The sequence below is a fragment of the Rousettus aegyptiacus genome, unplaced genomic scaffold (genome assembly GCF_014176215.1).
Source record: "Rousettus aegyptiacus isolate mRouAeg1 unplaced genomic scaffold, mRouAeg1.p scaffold_m13_p_5, whole genome shotgun sequence".
Lineage (NCBI taxonomy): Eukaryota > Metazoa > Chordata > Mammalia > Chiroptera > Pteropodidae > Rousettus > Rousettus aegyptiacus.
Window position 1 is genome coordinate 38,422,101 of NW_023416308.1, and position 10,677 is coordinate 38,432,777.

General features: G+C 35.1%; 1 long non-coding RNA gene across 2 annotated transcripts in view; it reads right to left on the bottom strand.

Annotated features, from left to right (window-relative positions):
* LOC118602792 overlaps positions 1 to 10,455 on the bottom strand; it is a 73,519-nt gene extending 63,064 nt beyond the window's left edge. For both annotated transcript variants that reach the window (XR_004950773.1, XR_004950774.1), the window contains exons 1-2: positions 9,285 to 10,455; positions 6,868 to 6,915 (exon numbers count right to left, since the gene is read on the bottom strand). This is a non-coding gene — a long non-coding RNA (uncharacterized LOC118602792). The remainder of the gene's footprint in view (positions 1 to 6,867; positions 6,916 to 9,284) is intronic.
* Positions 10,456 to 10,677: the final 222 nt, after the last annotated feature.

Genomic DNA, 10,677 nt, shown 5'->3' on the forward strand with positions numbered 1-10,677 from the left:
GCAACAGCTTGAAAAGTACCAGGGACATACAGGGAGGAACTGAACTGTCTGGCTTCAGATCGAGAGTTGAACGGGCAGCTTTCTCTTTCGTTTTGTTTCTTTGCTGAGCCCTCCTCATCCAGCCTACAAGTGCTCACAGGTGCCAAATCTGAGTCTCCATCAAACTGGCTCTAACCTGATGATTCCCTGAGAACCTGCCCCACCCGGCTAGAGCATAGACCTAAACCTATTTCAGCGACTGATACTCAGAAGCAGCTGGCTTACACCTACACTGTGGACTTTCCTAAAATTTCTGAAAGTACACAAACCCTGGACAATCAGTGGCTAGCTTTGTGATGTCCTGTACCTCTTGCTAAGTGACCCTAAGCCCAGTGTTAGTGACAGTTTACCTTGGTTCACAGCATAGCCTCTCCTAGGTGCCTCCAGGCCCAGCATAGGCAGCTAGCAACCACAGGTCACTTTATAGCCCTTACTAGGTGGCCCTGGGCTAGGCTCAAGCAGCAGCTGACCTTGGCCTGCGCCAAAGCCCCTCCCAAGAGGCCCCAGAACAACACAGCTAGTGACCAGTTTCAGACCCAATTAGCTCCACAAACAGTATACCCAAAAGATTAGCTGAGCAAGCAGTAGAGTCCTCCTATAGTGAATCCTTCTCCATAGGGTTAGCTCCCACACAATAGCTTGTCCGCTGTAGTCAGAGTGAGTCATTATAGCCAGTCATCCTGAGAGTCAATTGCACCCACATGTCAACAGCAATTAAGACTCAACTACAACAGGAAAGCACACACTACTCACATAAAGGACCCAGATCAGGTGATCATGGTGACTGCACCACTGGGCCCCATAGGACAACTACATAAGACCTCCCTGGCAAGACTGGGAGTTGTAGCAGATCTACCTAATACATAAAAACAAACACAAGGAGGTAACTAAAACAAAGAGACAAAGAAATGTGTTTCAAATGAAAAAATAGGACAAAACTCCAGAAAAAGTACTAAACAAAATGGAGACGAGCAATCTACCAGATACAAGGTTCAAAACACTGGTTATAAGGATGCTCAGTGATCTCAGGGAGAACTTCAACAAAGAGATAGAAAACATAAAAATGGAGATAGAAAACACAAAAAAAGAACCATTCAGAAATGAAGAATACAATAACTGCAATAAATACATTAGAGGATAGTTTACATGGTCTCTGGGACAACCTCAAACATAACAACATTCACATATCAGGAGTCCCAGAAGGAAAAGAGAGAGAGCAAGGAATCGAAAACCTATTTGAAGAAATAATGACTGAAAACCTGCTTAACCTGGCAAAGGAAATAGAGATTCAAGTCCAGGAAGCACAGACAGTCCCAAACAAGATGAATCCAAAGAGGCCTAAACCAAGACACATCAGAATTAAAATACCAAAGGTTAAAGACAAAGTGAGACTCTTAGAAGCAGCAAGAGAAAAGCAGTTAGTTCATACAAGGGAGCTCCCATAAGACTAAAATAAATATTTTTTTTATGAATATGGTACATATATACAATAGATTACTACTTGTTCATAAAAATATAAAATTTTATCATCTGTGACAACATGGACGGACTATAGGGTATTATGCTAAGTGAAATATGTCAGACAGAGAAAGAAAAATACCATATGATTTCGCTTATTTGTGAAATCTAAAAAACAAAATGAATGAACAAACAAAATAGAAGCAGACTCATAGATCCCAAGAACAAACTGATGCTGGCCAAGTGGCAGGATTGGGGGGCTCAGTGGAAAAGGTGAAGGAATTAAGAAGTACAAATTGGCAATTACAGAATAGTCACGGGAATGTAAAGTATAACATAGGGAATATAGTCACTATTATTGTAATAATTATGCATGGTGTCAGGGGGGTAATAGACTTATCAAGGGGATCACTTCAATAGTTATATAAATGTTTGACCACTATGATGTACTAAAATTAATATAATATTGAATGTTAACTGTAATTGAAAATTTTAAAAAAGGAAGTAAGGAAAATAAATCTTCAAATGGAGTACTCCTTATCACCTAGAATGTCTTTTTATTCAGTTTTCTAGGATTATTTATCTGTCCTAAGGAGTTCAATATAGAAATGCAGAGGCTGACAGCCAAAGATTTCAAATACAGTCCCACCTAAGATAACACATCTGAGATACAAAACTGAGTAATCAAAGGTGAATAGCAATCAAAGGGCTTTGAGTAGCAATAAAGGAAAAAAATAAAGACATTGTTCCTTTGCGGATAATTTCTTACTTCTCCCACATGACCACTTGCTTCTGGATGACAATGCCCCACATCCAGTTATGTCTACGAGAAGCTGACTTCTGCAGGCTGCTATCCTAATCACATAGCCATCTTTCCCCAAACTTCTCAGGTGAGTATTTCCACTGGATAAGAGCTTCTAGAGACTTCTCATAGGATATGATGCCGACTGTACTTGGTCTTAACTCTAAGTCAGGCAGGCCAATGCCATTTTGATTTTTTATGTGTGATTTCTTTTATAAAAGGTAATATTGAGAGAAAGAGAGAAGGATGCATATCCACCAAACTTTTTGGGGATCCTGAATATTGTTCTGTTTAAATGGGTGTAATTGCAAAACTCTAACACACTAAATGATAATTTACACACACTCATAAATGATAACTCAGAAGTCTAAAAATAGCCAAGACATGAAAACAACCTAAATATCCCGTGATGAATAAATGGATAAATAAACTGTGGTGTGTGTGTGTGTGTGTGTGTGTGTGTATGTGTGTGTGTGTGTACACACATATATATACATATGTATATATATATAAATGTAATATTAAGCCATAAAAAAACAAGAAAATTTTAGCATTTGTGATAACATGCATGGACCTTGAAGGAATTATGCTAAGTAAAATAAATCAGACAAAGATAAATACTGTGTGATCTCATTTATATACAAAATTTTTTTAAAAAAAATCTCAGTAAAAGAGATTAAACTACTTGTGGTTACCACAGTAACCAGAGGTAGAGAGTGGGGGCAGGAAAAATTAGAGAAAGGTGGTTAAGGGTACAAACTTTCAGTTAAAAGATAAATGAGGACTAGGAATATAATGTATAACATGACAACTGCAGCTAACACTGCTGTATGACACAAAAAAATTGTTAAGAGAGTAAACTTTAAGAGTTCTTATCACAAGGAGACAAATTTTTTTCTTTTTTCTTCTTTCTTTTTATTGGGTCTATATGAGAAGATCCATGTTAACTGAATATATTCTGGTAATCGTTTCACAATATATGGAAATCAAACCAGCATTCTATGTGCCTTAAATTTATACAGTGATATATATCAATTATTTCTCAATAAAACTGAGAAGAAAGGCTTACACTCACATTTAAATTTCTATTTCCCATAGAAAACAAATGTAAATGGCACTTTCTTTTAATGGTTTATTTATCAGCTGAGCTTCAGAAATATTATGTTCATAAAGATATTACATGAAGGACTATTGCATCTTTCCTTAGCAACATAATAGAAATATAATATAATTAAGTGTTTATATTATAATAAAAATATAATTAATATAAATTAATCTAGCCAGCTATTATTTATGAAGTGCTTCCTGTGGATTAAGCAATGAACTAGACCAATAGAAATGCATGTATAGAAGGAATTTTTACATTTTCTTGAATTGTATTTATTAATATAGTTGATAGACAGATCTCATGGGTATACAGTGAAATCTGCTGTCATATTTTTTCATTGCCTCACACAGCTTTCATGATATTTTTGTGATAGCTTTTTTTTTACTCTTAGTATGTTCTCTCTTTAATTTTTTTAAATCCAATCTCAAAAGTATTGTCATCTCTAGTATACATATATATATACATATATATGTATGTATATATATATATATATAAAATATATGGGATCCCTCATTTAGGATGAATTTACATGTGCTATGGAAATATTGATTCTATAAAGAGAGATTGAGGTTGGATACTGTTGGCCTCAAATCCCAAATAAAAAATAAGTACATAAACCAGGATGATAAATATTCTCAAATAAAGCCATCCTTTTTCATAATTTCCAAAGTTAGTCATGTTTGTGGTAGTCTTTAAAAAAAAAGAATGGGGAATAGAATGGAAAAGAGAATGTCTAGTAAAATAAGTAATATTCTCATGCATGTATTTAAACTTTATTAGGGTTTTCTTTTTTAATCATTCAGCAAATGTCTACTAATATGTGCTAGGAAATAAAGCAGATTATTGAAAATAAAGTAAGATAAGATAATAAACATTCCTAGCATTTATATATATAATACCTTTTGAAGAATTTTAAAAATTACTAAAACACATATATATTTTATTTTAAATAAAGTAACATTTGTAAAATGGTATTCCAAGAGTATGATAGTATTACTCGTTTGTCCATAAGAAGTGGGTTAAAGGAAAATAAAAGTGGCATTTCTTAAGAGTGGTGGGTAAAACATGTTGATACTTATGATAGGAAATGGCAGTTAATGACTCAGTGAGTAGACAAAGGCAGGAGGAAATTTTAAAATGCAGAAAGATAGAAGACACGTGGCATTGGTCATCATCCCACCTGTTCCAGAGACATGAGTTCCATGTGACTTCTACCACTACGAGCTACTGTTTATTGAACAGTAAACCAATGTCAGGTACCTCACAAGTTTTATTTATGTATTTCCTTATTACTTCTCACAATAGAATTTGTTTTGCGAAAAAAATATCAGAAGGTTGGTGATATTTTTCCTATTTTCTTCATTGTCTAAATAAGAATGTGAGACACAGAAAAGTGATACATCTAAGCTCACATAGTCAGGGAAAGTAGAGCCAGGGTCTAATCCAGGATCAAGGGTCTATCTGACTCCAAAGCTTGTCCTATGTTGCTCATCTCTGATTAGGTTCAATCTAAAATTCAAGGTGGAATATCTAATTGGAAGATAACAATGAACATTTCAGAATATTTCCTTCCATTATGACTCTTACTACTTGTTGGTTCTTAGACTTCTATAACAATTTTATGAAAGCCATAATCACTCTTCCTAGAAAGAAACATGAATGTTAACAATTTTTTTTGTGTGTGCACTTTTAAGGGATTTCCAGACTCCTCATAACTAAGGCTTAGAACATGTGCCCTGAAAGCTGCAGGACCTGGCAGGGACAAAGTGGGTAGAAATATCTCCTTGGCCCAACAAATCCAGTTCATACAAATCCTATAATATAAGCAATTCTTGGCAACCATAGAATTCACCTTTAAATAGGGTGAGTCATAATAGACAGAGACCTCAAATTATAAAGATATTCACAAAGAACACAGGTTACATCCTGATTCTTGCTGGATCTTTGAATGGGAATGAATCAGCCAGCAGTGTCTAAGGGATTAGGAAAGAATATTGCTAGAATGAATGCTAACTCTGTAGTTGGGCTGCATCTCTTGGTCATGACCTTGAGGGTCAAAGAATTATCTAAGCCAATTCCAAACTGAGCAGCCATTTCACACAGTCCACAGCCCAGAAGGACACCATGCTCCAACTCTGCCATTATGACATTGCTATCGGCAGCAACTGAGCTGAGATTTCTCAAGATTTCCTTTCTGTGAGGGTTAATTTGAAAAATCTTTGTGCCCTCATATGCCCCTCAAAGGAGACTGTGATTTTTCTACTTTCAGTTTGCATCACTGCTGTCAGGGAAAAGATGCTGTAAAAGCCATAGAAAATCTATTTTCTTGGAGGTTCTGTTCAAGCTATGACTTTGGTTTGTTCCAGCTTATGTCTATCCTCACAAGTTTCAGCTTGCTCTCATCTTCAGCTAAATTAACCATAACATAAAGCCTTGACTCACATTACAAAAGCCTGAGAGAGATCAGTACAAACCCGGAGCTATGCATCACTACATCAAAAGCTGCAGGCCAAGGAAGAAATGCAGAAACAGCCCTAATATTTGCATAGCACTTTAGGTAATCGAGAAGATTCCTTTAGCTTAAGATCTTGGAGTGGAAGTTCAAATGTGTTGTCTGAGAGCAAAGAAAATGTCATTTGATAGTAATAAAAAGAAGTAGAGTTGTTTAAGAAATAGTGAGATTGGGATAACAATGGATGAGAGGGCAGAATATAGAAAGGAGGGTGTCTCCTAAACTAAAAAAAGGGGTAAGAAAATTACCTAAAGCTTTGTTGATAAAATTTGGGAAAATTAAATTAGGGTTAACAAATATCTAGGAAGGTTTGCATCTGTGACCTTGGGTAAATTGTTCCATCTTCTGGGTTTCCATTTGTAAAGTAGAAATAGAATGAAGACTCCTTCCTGCATGCCATGATAGAAGATAGAAGAAAAGCCTTTGAAGCCAACATAATGACTCCTCTGTCCAGGGAAATATAAACAAGAATAACTCCAACAGCTTTCAGCTTTGCTTTGAATGAGTTCTTTACTTTTGTCTGAGCTATAAAGTAGTTCATTCCTAGGGGGGAAATTGAACGTGGAATGGTAGACAACATCCTTTTCACTCGGTTTCATGATGTTATTTTGAATTATTATTAATATATAGAACATTCAATATAAGTTAACATTTTACTGAGTATCAGCCATGTATCCAAGGCTGCAGAAGCTCTGCAGTAGACAAAGAAAAAGTGTGTGATAAGTTTTAGTCTCAAGAACCTTAACATCTCAGAAGTTTACTTGTTCCATTTTGAAAGCCAAGCTGAAAATAATCCATTATATTTAAAGGTTTAACTTTTTAAATCAATATTACTTCTTGCTCTTAATGTAAGCAACTGAGTTTCACTAAACTCACTTGTTTTTATATTTTTACTAATACTATATATGTATTATTTATCTCAGTATGCATTTCTTCAAGGAAACTCACCTTGGCATTTGTAAATCTCACATTAGCTTGAATTTTGGTGGGATGTCTCTAGGTAAAACAGAAACAAACGTCAAATAAAATGACTTTTTGAATTTTCAAGCAAATGCAAATTTGTACATTTTGAAGTTCCACTCAAGTGAAATCTGTATAGGATATGAAAGAAAACTAAATGAATCAATTTTTTGAAACTGCTCAATTCTTGGGTATGCACATTGGTTAATATTTTTACATATCTATTGAACACTGATGTTGCCTCAAGTTAATTCCCAGCAATGGACTAGTATCTTTTGGTGATGTCATCTATCCCAGACTATTTTTTTTCCTTTGAAGTTTTCTAAGACAAATCACTAATCAATTTATTACAAATGATAAGCCTTTCCAAAATAGACTGGATTAAAACAACTTTTCAGGAAATAAATATGTTTCAAATGAGGTCTTTGCAATAAAAATTATCTTCGTTATGACCTGAAAGTACTTGTTCCAACTGTTCTGTATGTATATGCTTTTGCGTATTTTCAATTAAGTATATTTAAACATATAAAAATAATGTAAGACATGGTATATCCATTAATGGAATTTACAGTCATATTCCATATTTCTAAGCAGTTTATTAAATGATGCACCAAGAATTTAAGTGTGTTATTCTTACTTAATAAATAATATACTGTATTACTATGTTTTTCTTCCAATAATTCGAAGCACTATTTTGTTCCTTAGGTATTCAAAATTGAGTTAATTATACTCTTTAGATCATGAAATGTGAAAGCATCTTTATATGCGTTGTTTCTATGGTAAACACAGTAATATGAGAGGCAAAAATTTAGAGTGACCAATCACCCCTGGTTTTCCTGGGACTGAGTAGGTTCCCAGTACATAGCACTTGCCATGAAAAAGTCCCAGCAAATAAAGGACAAATTGTTCATCTTATGGATGTTATAATTCCTGCTGATAGTAGGGAAAACTGAAATAGAGAGAAGCAAAGTGCTTTACCTGGTTCATCCAGCAAACTAGAAGAAGATATTACACTTAGTCTTTTACATTCCAACAAGAGCATATTTGCAACTAAACAGATCCCTGCTGTGTCCTCTCCCTTACTTTCACCTGGAACTGTAAGGAAATTAATGTTATCTTTGCCTTTCTTGTATGCAATATCTCAAAAGTGCTAGGTTGAAATACTATGGATACTAGGGAATGGGGCCCTTTGTTGATACTTCACGTTATTCAAGAGGAACGGCATTGCCACTTTGTATTTTAGAGTAAAAGATCAGAAGGACTGGGAACTTATAATTATCACAGTTCCTAAGAGCAGAAGAAATACTAATATAAGTTCCAACTTCACTAAGTACCTATTAAGACCATCATCTGTCTCCATTCTTAACTGGGCCATATATATAATTTCATGAAACAAATCAACTTAAAAAAATCTCAGGAAAATGACCAGGTGGCCATCTTTTGAACAACAACATGGCAACAGCTAAAGTTTACTAAGGGCTTGCTCTGTGCCAGGCACTAGGCTTAGAGCTTTATGTGTATTTGATTAATTCAGCCCACAACGTTTCCATGAAGTAACAACTAACGTTCCCAATTTACAGATAAGAAAAATGAGGTTTAAAATGGTTAAGTGACTCATCTAACATAACACAGCTAATAAAGGTTAGAGTCTGAATTTATAACCAGACAGTCTGAACCTAGACCCAGTGCTTTTAGCCACCCACTATGTCACTTTTAATAAAAGCAGCTGAACCTTGCAGTTCCCAACATCCAGTCACTCAGACAGCTATTAATTAGGGTACACCTAAGACTACCTAGACTACACATTCCTGAGATGCACAGCAGATGTGTTAGTCTTACCTGGTCAGGTAAAAAGGCATGAAGTTTTTTAGTCATAGGTAGTAAAGGATCTGAAGGAAGACATTTTAATCTGTTGATTCATTCCAGAGTGAGATAAATTGCCCTGTCACGATTCTCTTATTTCTTCAATGCCTCTATTTCTCTTTCTGAAATATGTAAATAATATGTCCCGGGCTTCTCTAACAAATGACTGGGTAAAATAATGGGAAAGCACAATGCAAACTGTAAAGTGCTTTGTACAATTATCCCATGTGTTAAGGAGCTTCCAAACTAGCAATTTCTTTCAATACTCATGCAAAGCAAATGAGACACAGCTGCTAGAATGCTCTGCAAAGAGACAGAAATCCAGCTCTTTAAAATATTCAAGAGGGAAAACACATACCATAAAATTACCCCAACGATGAATTTTACAAGAAGCACAGGAGTGTCTTCAAGTTTTTTTGTGGTTAATTTTAAGAGTAAGAACATTGTAAAGATCAAACAAGGCCATTCTTCCATAGAAACCTGGGGAAATCCACTGCTTTAATGACACTTGCATAATAGTTAGAAATATAAATTATACTCACATGAGAAGCAAGAAAAAAGAAGTCAAGTTTACTGGCTCTTCTCAATCTTTTCCAGAGACAAGTCTGTTGGGGTGGGGGGAAAGGACTTGTTCTAAACTAAACATAAGGAGGACTTAAAAAGAAGAAAAGGAAAATATTAAGAAAGGATGAGGTGTTCTGGAATGCTATGAAGCATTCAGAGTGACTCAGCACTTGCCAAGGGGCGGCAACAATTAAATGATTTTTTTTGAAAGAACTCTAATAAAATCAGCATTCCCTGTAATCTCTGACCAAGATTCACCATGAAAGAACTTTATCAACAATGCATTTTGGGGGCTGTGGTTTGATGGAAGCTTGTTGGGGGTGAGTGAACTCAGCCATGAGTCACAGACTCCTCAGATGAAGTGGACTAAAACTAGAGGAAGCAGGGTTGGGTCTCTGGGTCTCTGTTCTCTTTCCTCTGTCTCCCCCTCTCCTAGGGGATTTCTGCCCTTCTGCAATCAGACAAAAGTAGCAAGTCAGCTGGCCATTGGGCAGTAAGAATTGGTCAAATAAGTGAAATCAATTTCACCTGTAGCACAAAGTATAAAATGTTTAAACTGTATAAACACATCCTGAGACGGGAGGAAGGAAGACTTTTGTGGGGTTTTCTTCATCCATGAGAATGGTTAGTGTAAATGTCTGTATCCAGGCAGGAGAACACCTAAGTTATCGAGATGGAGGCTATGCAGATTATTAAAATTCTTTGGAGAAGAAGAATGTCAAAATTCCTCTTAGTAACTAATTTAAGTAATTTTTATCTTTATCCTTTAGCCATTAAGTTCTGTTCTAAAACAAACATCAGTTTCTCTTGTTCTAAACTGGTATTTCTGAATATAGATGGATATTTTTTCCCCATTGAAAAGTGTAAATCTGCACATAGTTATTCTCATACTAAACTCATATTGGAAACCCAGGCAATTCTCCTACCCCTTTACAAATGAGAACTTCCCACCTACCACTTCAGGTCATAGAAAGAAAATATGTATATATTGATCTTCTTGTATCGTTTTTCCTATTTCAGTGGCCAACTACAAACTGAAGAGCTTATTTTTTCACATCTTAAGATAAAAAATTTTCAAGTGTTAAGAACTTGAAATCTGACATTTCTGTATTAACATTTTTTTCCAAAATGCCTGTATTGATTTCTTTTTTGTTCTGGAATAAACTCAGGTATAAACTATTATAATTTACATATTCATTATCAAATGAACTTATTGATTTTATATAATATTCATGAACTGAATATTTGTCAGTTGTTCTGCCAGCCAAATTGTTCTCCTTCATTCATAAAAGGAGCTGTTCCCTGTTAAATAACTGATTACCAAGAATGAAGGGAGTTGACCTCTTTTAAATTCTTTAAAAAGCTATTAAA